Here is a 22,476-nt window from a genome sequence, read left to right as displayed (position 1 = left end):
ACCATAACAAACAGCGTACCATGCTATGACACCACAATTGCATTTACACCCACATATCCATACACTCAATATATACCTTTGTTTTGGGGGACAATAGCACTGCCCACAAAATCAAATACTGCAAACAACAGCAACAGGAACAGCAAGCAGGCTGAAACACACAAAACAATAGGCAGACAACAGAAATTACTCAGGAACAGCATAACGGTAGCAAAGGAAATGCAGGACAAAGGTGTACCAAAAAAACAATCAACTGTTTGGGTTTATTTCAACTAAATAAATCAGAACAGGGGCCATTGGCAAGGTCATTTTTTGGCCATATATGCACAGTATTGTGCCAAAACCTGACACCTAACTGTGATGGAACCTCCACATGAAGGGGCATCAAGTGGGCAGACAAGCACCTCAAGGATCATCCTTGGGGGGAGGGTTGGATTTTGGAAGAGAGGTTTGGTCTTGGGTTTCATAGTGGTGGTTAGCTTTTTGGGAGGGGTGGGCTTCTTTTTGGGGGGTATAGGTATTGATGCTCACAGGGGGGCAGGGGAGTCCATGGAGGTTGAGGGGAGGGTCTGGGAGATGGGTGGAATCCTGTTGGGTCTAGGCGGGGGCGGAGGGAACACAAGAAAGGTCAAACTTTAAAACTTTCTTAGGGACACAGAGATGGTTAGCTGAAGGGGGTCAGGATTTGGAGGTCAAGGGAATGGTTTTCTGCTGTGTAGGTGTGGGTGTCCTGGGATCGGCTTCTGGGAGTTATGTTTGTGTTTGGTGGTTGTCTGTTGGGTGGGTGAGTGAGTGTGTTTGTGTGTCTTGGGACTGGGAGGTGGAGGTGCTGGGGGATGGAGTGATGGACGTGTTTGTGGCTGTTGGAGTGGAGTGTCTGGGTATGCTGGATGTTGTGGATGTATGTGTGTCTGTTGTTGTGGTGTCTGTGGGTATGGTGCTTGTGGTGGATATCTGGGGATTTGTTGGGGTGGTGTCTGCAGGTATGATGGGTGTTGTGGGTGTGACACTGACTGTTAGTGTGGTGCCTGTGGGTATGCTGAATGTGGTGTGTGTAATGCTGGGGTTTGTGGGGTGTCTGGGGAAGTGGTGACTTTTGTGGTGTTTGTAGGTGTCTGTTGTTTGTGTGCATGCCGGTGTGTTTTGTGGTGTTTGTCTTTGTGTGTGCTGCTCATGTGTGTAGACGTAGATGCATGCAGATCTGCCTCTGTGCTTTAGGTAGGTAGGGGAAGCTGGAGTTGGAGGGGGATGAGGGAGGTGGAGGGAGGACACATGGTGGGGGGTGACTGGCTACTGTCGGTGTGGAGGCCAGAGCCTGAAAAGATCTCTGTAGGCCAGACGTTGCACCATGAATGCGTTCCAGGAATGCATTGGTCTGTTGTTGCTGATTTGCCAATCCATGGATGGCATTTACAATTGCTCTTTGACCCACAGAGAAACTTCTCAGGAGATCACTAGCCGCCTCACTGAGGGCAGCAGGTGTAACAGGGGCTGGGGCATAGGTGCCTGCGGCTAAATAGATGCCCACCCTCTTCGGTGAACGGGCACATCCAACTTGGTGGGTAGCAACAGAGAGGGCAGTGATAGAACGAGGGTGGTGGGCAAGGGATGCCTTATCAAGGCTGAACTATCAACAGTTGCCCACAGGTAAATCAGGATCTCAGATAACTGCAATTGCATAGATGACTTTCAATCACAATAACTTTATAACAAGTAGGAGACACCATCACCCTCAAATCTTTGCCCCATGGAGCAGACCCCGGTTACCTGTTAGCATACAGTAGTAGGTCAATGCCAAATACATTCCCACAGATCCCACACAAGGTCAAGTACACATTCATTTGTCACACTGATTATGACCCTACACTGAGAAATGAAGATACACAATCCTACCATGTTGATGACAAAAGTACTAGCCTGGAGAACGAGACAAACAAATACCCATGTTACACTAGAAACATTTCAACAATTCACACTTCACCAAGTGATATTTATCCCACCAGGGTCATGAAGGTGGTATAAATTTTGCTCAGATAGGTCACTCATGTGGAATGGAAATGGACACTGTAGATATCATGTGCAGTATGTCAGGGAGAGATGTTCACAAAATCCACAACACAATGAATGAGCAAGCCGCAAGCGAATCACCTTAAATGTCTGGCACCCCTTACAATTACATACCCTGAGTGCATCAGTAGACACCATTAGTCCTTTGGATGTTGATGGGGCCCTGCAATTTGCAAGCACTTGATGAAGGCACTCGAAATGTTGCCCATTTTGAAGCTACATCATTGGCTCCACTATGGTCATGCAGACCCACATGTCTGTGGATGAATGGTTATACCCAACCACATGTGATTCCAACATGACTGCAAGTCACTCCATGATGCTGGTCCTCCTACCTTTTCCTGCAGTGGGTGCTTCACCAGCTATGGAACCCCAGGGTTCGCACCTTAATGGCAATGGCTCTCCATAATCCTTTCTTTTGATGAGTGTTGACCTGCATGGATGCAAAAGACACATCAAGAGATCATGATCACAAGTTTCCTCACAAATGGTTGAGTCACATAAATGTCAGAAACATCAAGCTAGGAATTTCCTATTCATCAATACTCCCCAAGTGTGACACATACAAGCCAATACGCACAGGGACATGACTACAGACATATAATTCCCCATCAACAGACTAACACACTACCCTGTTGAGGGCCTAAAATGACTAAGCAAGCTTACTGACAACATATAACCCACACTCTAGCAACCTGACTGTGATGTAGGCCACCATGAAACACATCATACTTATGTGGCTTTTGAAGGGTTAACTCCTTAGGCATGAATGGACCAACACATCACACTCTGTGAGACTTACTATCTGCATACAGGCCCTACAGTCAACTGCCAGAATACAAACTCAACCATTGCACACGGGTAACAATGAAGGGACTGGCATGGTGGGAACAGAATGTAACTTCCTTGTCCATGTGTGGACATGTGCCATAACAAATGCAGACTCAGGCCACTTGAGGGGGTGGTGCTTTGTGGTATGCACCTATACCACATAATAGTCCTTTGAATATATGTGTCCATCCTACAGAGATGGCATTCAACAAACAAAGGTATGCTTTGTGAAGTTTCTGCTTTGTGACTAAGCTACTGAGTTACATATCATGGCCTCCCTAGAATCAACACACTGTCTGCATTGTGGGACTGTCATTCATGCAATAAGCCTTCACAGGAAAAGTATGACCTGTGTGAGGGTGACAACAGGGCTGCGGAAGTAAGGGACATGTCATGAGTCAAAGACACAACTAGATAATGATGCCAAGTTGCACATTTATCTTAGACCAATAACTTACCTCTGTATTCATTCGTTAGTTAATCAAAGAAATTAGGCATTCAGACCAGGACTTGCCGCCAGAGACTCATATTGGGCACATGACAGGATCTGCTGGGGTACAGGGAGTCTGCACAGTGGCACAGTTGCATAGCCACAGTGACCCTACCCCAGCCTAACCTAGGACCTATACTGGGAGATACATTTGACAAGCCCTGGTCTCTGCAGGTTAAGCAGACAAAACCTAAGTGGCAATCCATTCCCATCACTTCCATACATGGCAGTATATTGTGTAGTCAGGAGCATATTGGCATGTTGTATGTGTGGCAACCTGAAGGGCAACGTGACTCGGGATATGCCTTTGTAAATTCTGTGGCACCATACACATTGCTCACAGTACTCATACCTGACTCATACAACATGCATACTCAGCTCATGCTGTCATGCACATACATGTTGTCTGACATTTACAACAATCATGAGGAAAGACATGTTAGTGGATGGCAGTAAAGTATCCTCATCTAGTTGTGTACATCCAACACAAGGAGAATCTTGGAGCCCAACACAATGTGACTGGACTTTACATATGGCACTGACCACCAAAACCTGCAAATTGTCCATTCCATTGATGCCACACAGACTGCAACAACAGGCTCATGAGTAGTCAACCTGGCACACATGGCCCCATTCTAGCCTGTGAGGAGGGAAAGAGTGGTGAAGTAAAGAGAAAACATTGCACATTAGGTACTTACCTGCTCCTCTGATGCACCATAAAGCTGTTCATACAGGGGTAGGATCTCATCCACTACCCTCTCCAGCTCCTCTGGAGAGAAGCTAGTCGACCTATCACCTGCTAGATGCAGCATGATTGTTCCCAGAGGTGGTACACAGCAGCTCAGCTAGTGGAGGTCTTGCTGGCAGCACTGTTAGGAGTCAAGTGAGCGGATCTGCAAAAGATGGTGGTCACATCCACTACATACGCGGCTGTCTCCACTGGTGGACACAGCCATTGGCCCGTGACCACCACAGGCAACACATTAGCCTATGGTTGGTTCTGCCGCAGTTACAACTGCCTACCACCATGACGACTTTGGCCAGCAGTCGCAGGCAGTTCCCAATGTCCAGCGGAGTAGGTCAGGCAGTCGCCATTTTGGCAGCATGAAGTGTTGCACTGTACTATCTGCACTGTATCACATCCTAAAAATATGTGATATAAACTCACATAAATCCTTATGTTGTTTTGTCAAGTGGGTCCTTCTCATGAAACAACATTTTTGCATTTTGCCGGACACAGATGGCATTAAACAGCAGGGCACGGTATACCCCCGCTGGCACTTGGGGGAGGCAGTCACATTTCATGCTGCAATGTATCACAAAGTCCTAGTTTGGTCCAACACCATGTAGTAGATACATGTGTGTGAAAACATGTGGGTCACCTGTGACTTTGGTATAGTTGCCAGCTGGGATATGTAAAAGGTGCCATGTCAATGCAGTCTGAAATGCAATGTTACATGACTAACTTTGCATGCATCATGTATGTTGCTGTGGACACACGGTGTAATGTTACAGATCATGTCTTGTCACGCATAGGTACCTAAGAAGAGGCAGGAGGTGTCAACTTCTTGGCTACCATCCACTGCCAGACCTGCAGACCATGGAGCATCACCACATCATAATGTTGTATTACCTTGATAGGCGAACAATAGTGGACTTGTGTCATCAGTTGGAGCCAGATCTAATGCCAGCTATTAGGTATTCAACCAGCATACCACCCATTATACAAGTCATGTCAGTGTTGCATTTCCTGGCCACAGGGTCCTTCCAACATGCAGAGGACCTGTCAGTTGGTATGTCCCAGCCTAGGTTCAGTTGTTCAGTCTGGTGCTGAGGGATGTCCTCTCTGCAGTGTTGAAACATCGTGACACCTATATCCAGTTTTCCCAACATAAGGATTTAGCCAATGTGAAGGCTGACTTTTATGGTTTTGCAAACCTAGCACATGTGGTGGGAGCCATTGGTAGCACACAGGTTGGCTTGGTGCTGCCACATGCCAATGAAGAAGTCTATTGGAACAGAGAGATCTTCCATTCCATCTACGTGCAAGTAGTCTGTTTGGTAGATCTCCACATTTCACATGTGTGTGCCCATTATCCAGGTTCAGTCCATGACTCCTTCATTATGAAGAACAGCACCATACCCCAGCTGATGTCACAACTGCAACCAGGGAGGGCATGGTTGGTTGATAAGTCACTTCTGTACTGTTTCTGTGTGTGCAATGTCAGGTGCTACAATCATGAAGTGTGGGACTCATTGATGCAAATATGTGTCATTCATCGGCAGGGGATTCCACATATCCCAACCGTCCTTGGTTGTTGACACCACTAAGGAATCCAGCTACGTCACGGGAAGTCCGCTATAATGAGACCCATGAAAGAACAAGGCAGGCCATGGAATGGGATTTTGGGCTCCTGATAGCTAGATTTTGGTGCTTTGATCGGACAGGTGGACCCCTCCTCTACTCACCCAAGAAAGTCTGCAATATCACTCTGGCATGCTGTATGCTCCACAACCTCACCCTGTGAAGGAATATCCCATACATCTCAGAAGAGGGGATAGCCTGTGGTGCCATCAGGTGAGACTCCTGAAATGCTAAGTGAGGATGACAGTGGTGGAGAGGAAGGGGCTGACTTGCAGGAGGATCTCATCAACAGCTACTTTTTATGAGAGTAATTATGGTCTTTGATGAAATGACCATGACTGACACTCTGCAATGGCAAGCCCAAGGCAGTTTGTTTATTCTGCTTTTAATATGAGGATGTGGCTTTGATAGTGTCTGTTTCCCTGCAATGTAAGTGTTTTCCAAGTTGCTTGAAATGTGATTTGCATCATGGTTATGATTTCAAGCCTCTACTTCTTGTTTTGTCATTGTACAGGTGCTTTCACCATGACATCCTCATGTGGGCATTTCAGTGTTGTGACATTGGCAGGTTTGTGATGCTGTTAGGACAGACAAAGCGGATATGGATTGTTCCAGGTAATGTGTGTACCAGAGAATGGGTTTGTGGAGAGCTGTACCAAGACAGCTTGCACAGTTTCTTGTGGCTGAACACCATAAATAAATAATACTGGCAGCCATAAGAGTAACTGAAAGACGTGCACTCGGGCGTACTGTGTGCATCAAGGCGCGTTTCAACTAAATAGTCTTGTTCAGTGCACGTCTTTCAGTTACTCCTGTGGCTGCATGTATTATATAAATATATATATATATATATATATATATATATATATATATATATATATATATATATATATAGATATATATATGTCTATATATATATATATAGACATATATATATATACACACACACACAAACACACACACATTTATATATATATATATATATATATATATATATATATATATATATATATATATATAAAAAATAAACAATTTGGTCAGCCACAGTCTTGGCAGTGCACTCATCTGTCAGTGCTGGTGACAAAGGGGACCACCCTCGTAAACATTTAATGCCAAAAGAATTCTCCGCACTCCACGAAGTACAACTCGATAGTCTTTATTACAGTCTCAACAACCACCAACGTGTTTCAATTTGTTTCGAGTCTTGCTCGCTGTTAGTGAGTCCCTTTTCTATTTTCCTTTACATATAATCTATCATCCTGCCACCCATCAGGCATTCTGGATGTTGTAGTAGGAAAATTAATTACTGACAACATTAAAACAATTAATGACTAAAACAAGCACCTAGTGGTACATAACTTACTGATGGTTAGCAGAGTACAGTTTTGCAATCTGAACATTATTATTCTAACAAGATCCTTATTGGGGCATCTAGGCAGTCAATCAAACATGTGTCAACAAAAGACTCCAATCACATAAATTAATAACTATATATGCAAAATCACATTAAATGTTGAATTGTTGAAGTGTATGCAGAGGTAAATTGTATATTTGTGAACAAGTATTCTAAGCAATTGTAGCTCAGTGCTTACCAACTTATATCTGAGTACTGTTATCAACTAGCATATCACACCTTACAGTGATAGCTATCATATATGGGGGCATATTTATACTCTGTTTGCACCGAATTAGTGTCATTTTTTTAACTCTAATTTGGTGCAAAACTAACTCCATATTTATACTTTGGTGCTAGACCCCTCTAGCACCAAATTTATGGAGTTAAAGTCATTTTTTGAAAGTGGAGACCTACTTTGCCTTAATGAGATGCAAGGTAGGCGTTCCCGTGCAAAAAATGACTCTATGGCCTTAACGCCATATTTAGGGGCATATTTATACTCTGCGGCATATTTATACTCTGTTTGCACTGAATTAGTGTCATTTTTTTTTACTCTAATTCGGTGCCAAACTAACTCCATATTTATACTTTGGTGCTAGACCCGTCTAGCACCAAGGCCCTGATTGAAACTTTTTTTGCACCGCATTAACGTCATTTTATGACGGAAAAGTGGCTCAAACTTACAAAATATTGGCCCTTATTTATACTTTTTACTGCAAAACTGCACTAACTCAGTTTTGCACCAAAAAGTTTAGCACCGGCTTGCACCATTTCTGTGCACCAGCCGGGCACCATATTTATGGAATGGTGCAAGCCGGTGCAAAGGGTAGGCTAGAGTTTAAAAATTAAAAAAATTACTTTAGTCGGGTGGGGCTGGCAGTATAGAAGAAGAGGGTTTAGCACCAAAAAATGGCTTTAGGCAGGTTAGAGTAAAAAAAAAATGACTCTAACCAGATTAGCGTCATTTTATGGTGCTAAACCTACCATGCCACATGACTCCTGCCTTAGAAAAGGCAGGAGTCATGCCCACCACCCCAGTGGCCAGCACAGAGGACAGGGGTCCCCTGGGCATGGCCATTGCACCCTGTGCCATGTATGGGGGCCCATTTCAGGGCCCCCTATGGCACTTTCAAAAATAAAATGCACTTACCTGTACTTACCTGGGATGGGGTCCCCCATCCTCCCAGTCCCTCTAGTGTGGGTGGGGGTGCCCCTAGGGCCTAGGGAGGGCACCTCTGGGCTTATTCCATGGTGTTCCACCATGGAAATAGGGCCACAGGTCCCCTAACGCCTGCCCTGACCCAGGTCCTAATAAATGGGGTAAAGCAAGCTTTGCCCCATTTTTTGACCCCTCCTCCCTCCCTTGCACCATTTTTACATGGGAGTATAAATATGGTGTTAAGGCCATAGAGTCATTTTTTTGCACGGGAACGCCTACCTTGCATCTCATTAAGGCAAGGTAGGTTTCCACTTCCAAAAAATGACTTTAACTTCATAAATTTGGTGCTAGACAGGTCTAGCACCAAAGTATAAATATGGAGTTAGTTTTGCACTGAATTAGAGTAAAAAAAAAATTAAGCTAATTCAGTGCAAACAGAGTATAAATATGCCCCTTAGTGTCAAAAAATGATGCTAATCTGGTCAGAATCATTTATTTTGACTCAAAACTGCCTAACGTCATTTTTTTTAAAGCTAGCCTACCCTTTGCACCGGCTTGCACCATTCCATAAATATGGTGCCCAACTGGTGCTAAAAAATGGTGCAAGCCGGTGCAAAACTTTTTGGGGCAAAACTGCCTTAGTGCAGTTTTGCACCAAAAAGTATAAATAAGGCCCATGGTCTTTAAATCTAAACACGGTGCTCTGCAGTCCATAAAATATCATTTATATAAATATCGTTCACAATTACCACATCACACCTCTCAATAATTACCTATTTATACTATGCAATATGACCCTGTAGTTCATGAGCCTAAAGCCCACATCAATATCATCAACCATAGATTGCCGCCATATGCCATAGATATCTACAGATTGCTGGCATTATGTCAATATTAAGTACATTTATCAACCCTATGAAGCTTTTACCAACTGTACTTACTAACTAAAATTAATTGCAATCTCCTTAAGTCACCACTTAACATATACTTTTTAATGTTACATCCAGTCATGATATTGACCTGTATGTACATCTATGTAGTTAATAAATGAACAAACAATTGGTTGTCCATATTCAGCCTAAAAGGTGTCTTCGAGCGTAGTTGGATGATATATCTATTTTCAAGTTGCCATAATTTAAAGGTCCTACCCTCCCTTGTTCATCCTTGTTGATTTGGGCCCGGCCAAAAAAATCTGATTCTTTTCCAGTCCTTCGTGAGTTGTATTATGTAATGTCTCACCACAGCATAGCTTTGGTCTTGGTGTTGTGTGGCTCTAATATGTATCTTCTTCTTTATGGGATAGATGGTAATGCCTATGTACCGTAAGCCACATTCACACTCAATCAAGTACACAACATACTGACTATTGCAAGTGATCCTCTGTGTGATATGTGTCTCTCTCCTTTTGTAATCTTTAAAGATTTTTCAATTTCTTGCTATTTTACATGCTTTACATTTGTTACATTCGTAAAAACATATGGCTTCATTATTCAACCAATTATTGGCTGCTGGTGCAGAATAATGGCTCTTCACAAACATGCCCTTTAGTGAGTGTGTTCTCCTATAGGTCACTAGAAGTCTAGGGCCCACGATCTGTGCAATATCTTGATTACTTCTCAATATTTTCCAATGTTTCTTAAATATATTTACAATTTCATTACTTTCTTTACTGTAGGTAAGTATTAAGTGGGGGCAGTGGGAGTGGGCACACAGTACAAGGGGCACAGGCACGTTGGGTGTAGGGTATGTGGGAGGGATAGTGTGGGCCAGAGGATGGAGGCTGTAAGGGATACAACTGGTAGGACACCATCTCCCAAATCTTGGCAGCTTACCAATAATCCTAGGGCTTGATGGGCCAGGTACTTACCATTATAGAGGAGATCAAGCAGCTGCAGAGGGACAACCATCAGGAACTGATGCAGCAGTGGCAGGCCCAAAATGGCCATTTGGTGGCTATTGCAGGGATACTGAGAGACATGAATACCACCCTGAGTAGGTTATGCTCACAACAGCTTACCCCTTCCACTAACAATGTTATATCTGACCCTTCAATATCTGTGGCAGCCAGTGGGATGGAGGCCCTGCCAGGGGACGGACATGCCTCAAACACTCCTGCCTCTGTAGCTGATGAACACGAACCCCCAACGAACGTAGATGATTCACCTAAAGATCCAGCAGGAGCAGTTGCCAAGACTTCAACTACTGCCAGGAAATGAACCTCTACTGAATGTTTCCCCTTGTGCGTCAATGATAGACCCTGTTGACTGTTCTACAACCAAGCTCCATTTTCCTATGGTACAAGAACACTTGACGTGAGGCTCAAAATGTTGTTGCAGCTACCCTGATGATTTCATCCACCATGATGGAACCCTTCACTGTTTGATAGCATTTGATTTGATCCAATTCACACATATGAATGTGCACTCCTTATTAAACACTACTAAATCACTGATCATGTGTGAGAGTTATTTTTACCTATATGTAACTGTTAACTGTAATACCTCTTGCACATGAAAGATTTGCACAAATGTACCAACGTTTTAAAGTCCTACCTCACATGTACTGTTTATTCAGGGTACGATTTGCATTTGATGATACTGATGGACAAACTTATCATCACTTTCATTGCACGTGCCTAATTATAGGTTGGGAAAATGCAAATGTTCACACAGCAAAGTACTGCTGCTCCCTTTATGGACTCAACATAGGTGTGAATAACTAGCACCCCACAGACCAGAGAAGTTTCAGACATGTCAGTTTTTCACTATCTGAATGGCCAAACAGATTGGTTCTCTGTATCGTCAGCTAAAGCCTTACCAAATACCCATGCCATACCTCCACAATTACCGTACCCCATGATACAGACAAAGGTCTGTAAAAATACCCCCAGTCATGGAACCTTACCCTTACAATGAACATGTATCAGTAGGCATGCTACTCACCTATGTAAGTCTTGATACACATGTGCAATGGCCTGAAATGAGGAAACACAGCAATAGCTATATACAAATATGTTATTACAAGAATCAAACCACTAAGAAGTTTGAGGGTATGGGTTGTACAGGATGACATATGTCAGAGATACATGACCACAGATCTGACACTATTGGGCCCAGCTACTATGGCAAACAGGTCTATAGTGTGGAATAGTACACTGCCATCCCACTGTTCTGACAGGCTGGGAATAGAACTCACAAACCACAAATATCATGCCTGACAGTACCTGGTTCACTCCATTTTCACTTCACATGCCAGCCTGTAAATCCCATCTGCATGTGACAATGTCAGATATTGCCAAATGAGGATGACCTTCTCAAGTAACCTGCAAAATAAAAATCAACTACATAAGGTATAGGCAGGAATTGATTGTAAAACATCATACAGCTATGTCCTATAAACAAAGGTAACTTTAATTGTGCATTATGACCAACTTAAACTATGGCAATCAAAAAGCTGCACACTACTCAATGTAGTATTCTACATGCACTTCTGAGGAATGTGCTTAGAGGCTATCTATGACCTGTCTTATGGTCATACTAAGGGCCAGATGTAGCAAAGGGTTTTTCCCATTCTGTGTCAATGGGAAAATGTGTTCGTACATATGGCCCAAAGACCCTTATCACACATCCCTAACCCCCAATATACCACTGAGTAAAATTACAGGACATGACATAACTACAGTCAGGTGAAGTACTGATTGCTGAGATCTGCCTGGATGTCTCCATTTTCATCCTCCTCATAGTCATTCTCACTTGGCTCATCTGGATTTTCACCCGCTGGCTCCCCCCTTTTTTTGGTATAAATGGGATTTGATGTCTCAGAGTGAGGTTGTGGAGCATGCAGCAGGCAACATTAATTTGACATACTATGGTGGGTAAGTAAAGGAGGGCTCCACCAGACTTATCAATGCTATGGAATATTGCCTTCAGGAGCCCAAAAGTCCACTCCATGACAGTTCTTGTCCTTCCGTGGGCCTCATTGAAGAGAACTTCCACTGGCGTGGTTGGGTACCTCACAGGTGTCAACAGCCAAGGATGGTTTGGGTAGCCTGAGGTCCCTGTGATGAATAGTTACAAAAGGGCAAACTTATATCTTGGGCATCCACACATTTGGTAGCAGATACAAATTGAAGACACACATGACATATATGACTTACCAACCAGCCAGGCCCTCTCTTTGTACTATCATGTCATCAGCAGTGGGATATTGCTGTTCCCCATGATGAAGGCATCATGGACTGACCCTGGGTACCTTGCACAAACTTGTGAAATGTAGAGGTCAACCAACAGACTACTTGGAAATTAATGGAGTGGATGTTTCTCCTGTTCTGATACACCTGTTCATTGCCTTTTGGGGGTACCAAAGCGACATGGGTGCCATCAATGGTACTCACCACATGTGGGATGTGTGCCAAGGCATAAAAATCAGCCTTCCATGAGTGAAATCTACATGTTGTTGAAATCTGATGTAGCTGTGCAGGTGTTTGAACAATGCAGACAGTACATACTTCAAAACCAGATGAATTTAGGCTGAGGCATCCCTGCAGTTAGGACCAAGGTATTTTGAAAGGAGCCTATGGCCAGGAAAACATCACTGACATGACTTGTACACTTGGGTGGTATGCTATTGGGATTACAAATGGCAGGCTTCAGTTCTGGCTCCAACTGATGACAGAGATCCATGATTGTCTGCCTATCCAGGGAGTATATTTGAATGATATGTAGATTATCCATGGTCTGCAGGTCTGCTAGTGGATGGTACACTAGAGGTTCTCTCTCTTCTCATGCCATGGTAACTATGTGTGAAAAAACCTAGATATATGTGCTTCACTCATTCTGTCCATTGTAAGTGTTAACATAACATATGTCACATATAATGCTCGGACATGACACATGAAATTAGAGAAACATTGTACACTGCACATACCTAGGCAAAAATTGGCTTCTTAGAGCAATCAAATTCCCTTACCTCAATTATGATTTATAAATGGAGAAGGATGTCACTAAATGTCACAGTGATAATGACAATCTTACCATGTTTCACATCAATATAACACAAATGCCATATTTCAGTATGCCATTGGTGTGCTGACTATCCCACTAAAGTTACGTTAGTCATAACTCATCAAGTTTACAAGCTTTACAGAAATCCTACATTTTCCTACATGTTTGCTCCCAGCCAGCAGTGAAAACAAGGTGGGAAATATGTCTCACAGATTGTGATACAACTTTGATCTAACTTTATCGATCAGCTATGGACCTTATAATGGCAGCAGCTTGACCTACTGTATTGGACATTAGGAAATGACCTAACTCCACAGATGGAAATTGTCATGGAGGTAGGCGGATGCAACCGCGGTTGAGATTGCCATTAGAACACATTGCTGTTTTTGGTCGTCTTGCGCCAATGGTGATGTCCGCTGGTGGTGACGGTGTTTTACATGGCAGACCTGACCATCATCTCATGCTTAATCTCTCACTTTGACCCCTGACACAGCTGCCAGCAAGACCTCCAGGACCTGAGCTGCTGTGTACTGTCCCTGAGAGCAATCATACCATGTCCTACAAGTGATAGGACCCCTGCCTTCTCCCCGGAAGAGCTTGACAAGCTTGTGAAGGAGGTCCTACCTCTGTATGGACAGCTCCATGGTGCACCAGAGGAACAGGTAAGTGCACCATGTGCACATATGTATATTTTCCCATCTGTCCTTTGGTATGACAAGCAATAAATGATGGCTGAGGTTTGTAATGATGTCCAGGAAATGCTGAAGAATAAATGGTTGTGATGATATGTGTGCTTAGATGGGCATGGGCATGTGTAATGTGTTCAGATAGATATTGAGTACTTAGACGTAGTAGAGAGTGTTTGTTGTATGTTCCCTGAACCACTTACTGACTGTAATACATGATCACTGAAGGTGGTATGACAAACTTTGCCAGGAATACCATGTTTACAGATAGGCATGTGGTCTGGCCATACAGGGAGTGCAGAATTATTAGGCAAATGAGTATTTTGACCACATCATCCTCTTTATGCATGTTGTCTTACTCCAAGCTGTATAGGCTCGAAAGCCTACTACCAATTAAGCATATTAGGTGATGTGCATCTCTGTAATGAGAAGGGGTGTGGTCTAATGACATCAACACCCTATATCAGGTGTGCATAATTATTAGGCAACTTCCTTTCCTTTGGCAAAATGGGTCAAAAGAAGGACTTGACAGGCTCAGAAAAGTCAAAAATAGTGAGATATCTTGCAGAGGGATGCAGCACTCTTAAAATTGCAAAGCTTCTGAAGCGTGATCATCGAACAATCAAGCGTTTCATTCAAAATAGTCAACAGGGTCGCAAGAAGCGTGTGGAAAAACCAAGGCGCAAAATAACTGCCCATGAACTGAGAAAAGTCAAGCGTGCAGCTGCCACGATGCCACTTGCCACCAGTTTGGCCATATTTCAGAGCTGCAACATCACTGGAGTGCCCAAAAGCACAAGGTGTGCAATACTCAGAGACATGGCCAAGGTAAGAAAGGCTGAAAGACGACCACCACTGAACAAGACACACAAGCTGAAACGTCAAGACTGGGCCAAGAAATATCTCAAGACTGATTTTTCTAAGGTTTTATGGACTGATGAAATGAGAGCGAGTCTTGATGGGCCAGATGGATGGGCCCGTGGCTGGATTGGTAAAGGGCAGAGAGCTCCAGTCCGACTCAGACGCCAGCAAGGTGGAGGTGGAGTACTGGTTTGGGCTGGTATCATCAAAGATGAGCTTGTGGGGCCTTTTCGGGTTGAGGATGGAGTCAAGCTCAACTCCCAGTCCTACTGCCAGTTCCTGGAAGACACCTTCTTCAAGCAGTGGTACAGGAAGAAGTCTGCATCCTTCAAGAAAAACATGATTTTCATGCAGGACAATGCTCCATCACACGCGTCCAAGTACTCCACAGCGTGGCTGGCAAGAAAGGGTATAAAAGAAGGAAATCTAATGACATGGCCTCCTTGTTCACCTGATCTGAACCCCATTGAGAACCTGTGGTCCATCATCAAATGTGAGATTTACAAGGAGGGAAAAAAGTAAACCTCTCTGAACAGTGTCTGGGAGGCTGTGGTTGCTGCTGCACGCAATGTTGATGGTGAACAGATCAAAACACTGACAGAATCCATGGATGGCAGGCTTTTGAGTGTCCTTGCAAAGAAAGGTGGCTATATTGGTCACTGATTTGTTTTTGTTTTGTTTTTGAATGTCAGAAATATATATTTGTGAATGTTGAGTTGTTATATTGGTTTCACTGGTAATAATAAATAATTGAAATGGGTATATATTTGTTTTTTGTTAAGTTGCCTAATAATTATGCACAGTAATAGTCACCTGCACACACAGATATCCCCCTAACATAGCTAAAACTAAAAACAAACTAAAAACTACTTCCAAAAATATTCAGCTTTGATATTAATGAGTTTTTTGGGTTCATTGAGAACATGGTTGTTGTTCAATAATAAAATTAATCCTCAAAAATACAACTTGCCTAATAATTCTGCACTCCCTGTATGTAACAAGCTGACACATGTTGCTGGATGTGCATATTGTATGACTGTTCCAAAATCACACATGGCCTGACTACATATATTCATCTATCATTGAAGGGAATGTTAAAGACAGTCTGTATACAGCTATATGCACTAAGTTGTTTTCACCCTGCTTGTGTTGGTATGGTGCAAGTCCACATGACATTCTATTCTTGTCCGTGTCATCCATGCAGGTCAACACAGAAGAGGATATGGTGTGCCTGAGACGCTGGGCCCGGAAGACTGCAGAGGCTCAGCTGGGGGAGTCCTTCTAACATACGAGATGCCCGTTGGACCGTGACCCACCCCCCCAATGGCCTGCATACTGACAGTGGCCTACCTGGAGTTGGATGGGCATTTGAGGGCAGCACAACAGTCACAAAGGGGTAAGTATAGACATAACACAATTTCACTCCTTTTACAGGTTAGTGTCTAATATGACAGATTGTTAGATGTGACAATTTGGTAAGTGCAACGGGTCCAAGATCTCCTGTCAACACATTGATGTACATTACCCAGCAATGGTACACAGGTGTGCACATTTTAATGTGTACAGGGACACATTACTCACCTCTGTTGTCACCTCTGTACAAAAGCATGTGAAGATGCACATGTGACAGTGCCATATGTGTACCATGATACAGCTTTTATTACCCTGGTGGTTGTTCATTCCCAAAGACAGGCCAATACTCCCAATATCATGATGGTAGGTTGTCCAAGTCCTTCCTCTCTATCCATTGCAATGTCCATTGATCTATGTCTATGTGCAACATTGAGTCAGGCAATTTAAATTAATTCCTACTTTTTAAATGGTTACAGATGTGTGCCAGCATCATGTGAGTTTTTGATGTCCATTTGACATTCCACATGACATTCTAGCTTCACTTATTCATACCTGTTACAAGGTGAACCCCTTAGTAAGAGAGGGTTGTACATAGACATTTGTAATATCTCTTTTGAATGGACAGCCTACATATTGGGAACCATGGATGTATAGCTAGATTCCTATTGGATCACATACATTGGTGTCAGGACAATGAATGCTAGTACCATGTTCATGTTCAGGAGGTGGTAAGTGGCTACACAGCATTTTACTGAACCATAATGTTGTAGGTGTGACAAATAGTCAAAGATATCTTATTCACAGTTACAATCATGTCAGTTTTTTTCCAATATCATATGTATATTCAAAGGTCCTGTCATGATTTCACACTATGAAGAGTACCTGAGTCCTGGGTGTACGTAAACCAATTGTTAGCACTGATATCTATGTGGTGCAGGTATGGTGGTTTGCATACACATGCGAGTGGCATGGTATGTGTCTTCAGACATTTGGCTTGCATTACCTGTACCAGTCATGGTAGCATCAGATGTGGTTTGTTTCTCAAAAGGTTTTCACAGAAAGCTGAAAGGGTAGTCATGTCTGATGTGTGTATAGTGAGGTGGTCACCCAGTCAGTCGTTGGGCTATTCATGGAATAATTGCATGATTGGGTACTTCTGGAATGTATCCTAATGCACATGACAGTGGTCCATTGACTAGAAACAGAAGATATACTAGCTGTTGTTGTGTGTGGGTAAATGCTCTGAGCTTCTTAGGCCCTTATAAAACTGGTATACTTTGTTTTCAGGAGGGCAATGACTTAGACGGATTGGTCCACAATTTGTTTACAATCCTTTCATACATCACTATTGGTACATGTGTAGGTGACATGTCTTTAGACTCTTTCATCTTAAAAGATTTTTAGTAAGTCAATAAGAGAAGTTGAATGATTGCATATATCCATTGTGCATGATGGTAACTATGTGATATAAAGTGGTTATGGCATGTGTACACCAGACTATCTTGAGTATACTGGATGATATGTTTAATTGCCTCGTACATGACATTAGGCTTATTTGTTAGTATGTGTAGAGTTTGTGTCTTTGAACTGTGGAAATCAATGTCACATTTCTGGACCATAGCTTGATTGTTGCTTGACTATGTTGCTGTGGGTGGGGATCCTGTATCACGTGTCAAACACACCTTGTTATGGAATAGTCAGTGTGTTAGCTCTATTGATATCATGGTATTGTAGGTGTAAGATAGGTAGCTTAGCCGATGTGTAAAAATGTTTTTATTGAGGTACATATGTTGTATCTTGTTGTGGATGATGTTGGCACTCAATTGGTACCACTTGGGGTGCTAGTAAACTGGATGTAATGTTACTGATGTGAAAAGTAGAAGTGGTATGTGGCAAATGATTATGACCATACCTCACTTTCTGTTTTGCAGCATCAGCAGGAGAAGGAGACGGGGCACTGCCAGATGGGGAAGTTACTGGGCACTGGACCTCCAGTCACAAAAACACCAACACTGAGGGAGCCAGTCACTCGGAGGATGAGAGGAGTGCCACAGAGGAGACCAGATCCTGTACATGTTCCTCAGAATCCTCCTCCAGTGGCCACTCCCTGGCAGTGGCGGACCCATCTTTCTATCACTGCCTTCCCTCTAGCTCCCCACCCAGTTGACAGTGCCGGCCATCCCAGTGGGTGGGTATCTCCTTCGCTGCAGGCACCTCTTCCCCAGCCCATATAAGCCCTGCTGCCCTCATTGAGGAGGCTATTGAGCTCCTGAGGACAATCTCTGTGGGTCAGTCGACCATCGTATATCCCTTCCAGGAACTGGCATCTCATATGAAACAGAGTAATGTGTTCTTGGAGGGCATTCACGATGCATTGGCTGACCTAAAGATATATTTTCAGGCTCTAGCCTCCACACTGATGGCAGCCAGTCACCCTTTGTCTACGGTGCCCCCTCCACCTTCCTCTTCCCAAAGCGATTCGTCCCTTCCCCGACCCAGCCAAAGCACACAAACATAAAGGTATGCATCCACCTAAACATCCAAGGATAGGGCAGATAAACATAAGCACCACAGGACATACCACCAGACACATAAGCAACATCCACCTTCACACAAAGCAACAGTCACTACCTGCCCTGACGCCCCCACCACCCCAGCATCACAGACACAACACCTGACACACCTGCAGACACCACACCAACATTCAGTGCTACAGACATCAACAATACTTCCCACAAACATCACAACAGCAGACCCTCAGACACCCACCCAAGTCACCATACCTGCAGAAACCACATCCACATACATGCCTACATGCAACATATGTACCATACCTGCAGTTACCACCGCAGCAGACAGCAACCCAACCACCAATGCATCCCCCAGCACCTTCACCCCCTTCAGCCCAAGACACATAAACGCCCACACTCACCCACCGAACATACACCCACTACCATCAAGCATACCTCACACAAACATGCATTCAAGACATCCACACCAACACCTCTTTCAACCACTCCCTCTTCCTCCACACCCAGACCCGTTTGTGATGACCATCCCCGTCTGTGTAACAAAACTTTCTTCTCAGAATTTTACCTATCCCCTAATGTTCTCCGACCACCCTAAAATATGCATTCCCTCCCCAAGGACATCCCTTCTGCCTCCAAAGCCTACCCTATCCCCTTTTCAGTACCCATTCCCCTCCCCCAGCAAGAAGTAACCCCTCTCAAGAAGACCCAACCCTCCCCCTAGCCAAAACCAAAAGACCCCCCTCCCAAACCTAATCCAAGCCTCCCTTTCCAGCCTAGGACCAAACCCCTCCTCACTCACCACCCCCCAAAAGTCCCTGAGGTGCCTTCCTGCCCCCCTGATGCCCCTAACAGAGGAGTTTACATTGCAGTCATGAGTCAAGTTGGGGCACCACTTTATACCTTTGGTGCATTGACTATTGATTGATATGGACTGGCCAATGGCCTTGGACTCCTAGTTTTTTGCTAAGAATATTTTAATATATTATAACCAATAAGTTGTTGGTTTTCTAATTGCATCTTTGTCCTATGTTTCCTTTCCGAGGTTTAAGCTGTTCCTGGCTGACATTGGTTGTGTCCAAGTGTTTGTGTGTGTGTGTGGTGCTTGTGCTTCCTGTATTATGTGAGCAGTAAGTGAGGGTGTGTGCGTGCTTTTGTTCCCCAGGGATAGGGTGTGATGGGCTTGTGTATGTTGCTGACATGCTGTTGTCATGGTGTTGTGTCGTGTTTGTGTTGACATGTGTTTGTTGTTGTAGTGTGTGGCTTTGTGTGCTTTGACTGTGTGAGTGCATGTGTATTGTGCATGTAATGATAGGTATGATGTGCTGTGTGTGATGTGTGTGTCGATTTCTAAATTGGATGATGGTGTAATTGTGTGCGCTCGTTTTTAGTTGGATGTACATTGTGTTGTATGTGTGATGAGTCCATGGCTAGTGTTGCTCGTGATTGGCTTACAATTTGTTTTGGAATGTGCAGTTGTGGTGTGGTTGTGACGTGTTGGTGTGTTGTGTGCGATTCTTTGAGATTAGGCCTGTGCTATGTTGCCGTGCATAAGTGTGTGTTCTTCACGTGTGGTGTGAGTGTGTGCTGGCTGGACTGTGTGTGCTGTGTATGTGTGGGTATATTTTTTGCTGTATGTGAGTGTAAGTATTAATGTACTTTTACATGTGAATATGGCTCTCGCACCCCCTCCCTATGGTATGCTATGTGTCTATAAAAAATTTGACAATATAAAAATGTACCAGGTGAGTGTATGTACTTTTGGTTGCTGTCAGTCTTGTCGGCACTGATTACTATGTCTTTCAGTGAGCAGGAGCAGCAAGATGACGTTTAGTTGTGGTTTCATGGCGGCTACAGATGAGCATTGCTTCCTGGAGGTGAGTGTCTCCTTTTCTCCAGTCTGTTTTTCCTCCTCGTATTCCATTGTGGTCCAACCTTGGTGGAAAGGTTGGTGGTGTACAATATCATAATGTGTTCGACGGAAACATGCTCTCTGCCAGCCTGTTGGTGGCTCCAATCATCCGCGATGGTCTGACTGCACTCACTGGCAGTTCTTTGGATGTATTCCGTGTGCATCACGGCCATACTCATAACTTGGCAGTCCTCTACGCCACCCTGTTGCCGGTCTGACAGCCACCACCAACATGGGTGTCCTAGGACTTCCAAAGTTGTAATGATCCACTTAGTAATCAAACAAATAATTTATAATAATGTAAAACAGCATATAAATTAATTATTCTAATTAACTTCCCACCCTGTACCCCACCAAACCTCAAAACCTGCTACAACACTATAAATCACTATTTCACAATTAAAAATAAAAATAACGTAGAATTACAAACAATATTTAAAAAAACTTTAACAACAATTATACAAACAATATAAAATGTAAGCAATTAAACTATTATTTAAACACATAAAGAAACCAAAAAAATTATGGGGGTCATTCTGACCCTGGCGGTCTTGGATCGCCAGGGCAAGAATGACGGAAGCACCGCCAACAGGCTGGCGGTGCTTCAATCCCTATTCTGACCGCGGCGGTAAAGCGGTTTCCCACCGATTTTCCCCCGGCGGTGATAATCCTCCAGGGCAGCGCTGCAAGCAGCGCTGCCCTGGGGATTATGACCCCCTTACCGCCAGCCTGTTTCTGGCGGTTTACACCGCCAGGAAGAGGCTGGCGGTAAGGGGTGTCCTGGGGCCCCTCGGGGCCCCTGCACTGCCCATGCCACTGGCATGGGCAGTGCAGGGGGCCCCTAACAGGGCCCCGGCCTGCTTTTCACTGTCTGCATGGCAGACAGTGAAAAGCGCGACGGATGCAACTGCACCCGTCACACGGCCGCAACACCGCCGGCTCCATTAGGAGCCGGCTCCTGTGTTGCGGCCTCATTCCCGCTGGGCCGGCGGGCGCTAACATGGTTAGCGCCCGCCGGCCCAGCGGGAATGTTGGAATGGGGGCTGCGTTATTTTGGCACCTTAAAACATTGATATTATTATCAACAATATTTTTGCAAACTTATTTCTGTATCAAAATTCTAAAAACTTGATATCTCAGCAACTCAATATTTTTAAATCAGTATTTTGTTTGAACAACTTCCTATCTGAAAATTCACAAACGGTCACAAAAAACCTTTTATGATTTTATGAGTTAGAAATACTTTTTTGACTCATAACAGGGCTTTTGTACATTGTAAAAAGCCCGTTGGCATTTGCAAGCACTGATGTTTTACAAACCGCAATATTTCCCATTTTAAAGGAGCTTTGAAGATCAGGCCCTGATCGGAAGAAAAGTCACACATTACAATTACACAGCCAACATTTACTAGAGAAAAGAAGGATAAAGTACTTCAGGCACTGTCTGAGAGCAATATAGGATTATATCAGAAAAACTAATAACTAAGTTTAAAAAAGTAATCACTATTATATGTAACAGATCAGTGATCTCTATATTTGAAATCACCCCAAAAAAATTCTCATTTCCCCTTTTTTAAATATGTGTTCTGCGCTTTGCACGTTCTTCTCTTTATAGAATGTATTTACTACTGTACATTAGAAATCAAAATGAAGCTCTTTTGCATCTTCATAATATGTGGTTCTCATGTACCTACATATTTTCACAAACAAAACCAAAGGTTAAACGTAAGTTATAGTTGGAAAAACTTTATTTGTATTTGGTATGCAAACCCAACTTAAACTATACAAAAAAAAAATCTACAGTTGTAGTTATATATTAAGCTTAT

The sequence above is a fragment of the Pleurodeles waltl genome, chromosome 5 (assembly GCF_031143425.1).
Source record: "Pleurodeles waltl isolate 20211129_DDA chromosome 5, aPleWal1.hap1.20221129, whole genome shotgun sequence".
NCBI lineage: Eukaryota > Metazoa > Chordata > Amphibia > Caudata > Salamandridae > Pleurodeles > Pleurodeles waltl.
This window is presented reverse-complemented; position numbering follows the sequence as displayed.